The sequence below is a fragment of the Solanum tuberosum genome, unplaced genomic scaffold (genome assembly GCF_000226075.1).
Source record: "Solanum tuberosum cultivar DM 1-3 516 R44 unplaced genomic scaffold, SolTub_3.0 scf00003, whole genome shotgun sequence".
NCBI lineage: Eukaryota > Viridiplantae > Streptophyta > Magnoliopsida > Solanales > Solanaceae > Solanum > Solanum tuberosum.
This window is the reverse complement of record NW_006238929.1, coordinates 4,550,081-4,550,421: the sequence shown is the minus strand read 5'-3', so window position 1 is coordinate 4,550,421 and position 341 is coordinate 4,550,081.

Below are 341 nucleotides of genomic sequence, written 5' to 3'. Positions count from 1 at the left end.
TAGACTAACTCCTAAGATTACTACTATAAAGAGGGTTACAAAGGTAAGAGTAGCCCTTGGATCTAACACTACAAAATATCTAAAGAAGGACTCGAAACGTACCAGTGATCACATCAAGAGAATCTTCCTGGTCCCGAGGAGCCTGAAGAGCATAGAACCTCTTTTGGTGCTATCCGCCACCTGTACCAAAAGAGTTACCCTGCTGAGTTGGGTGACCTTTCGGTACTGTTGGAGCTGTAGACTGAGCCCTAGTATTGTTACGTTCTTGCCCCTTCCTGGCAAAAGGGCAATACTTCACCCTACGACTAGACTGGCCACACCCAAAACATCCTTCCCTGCCT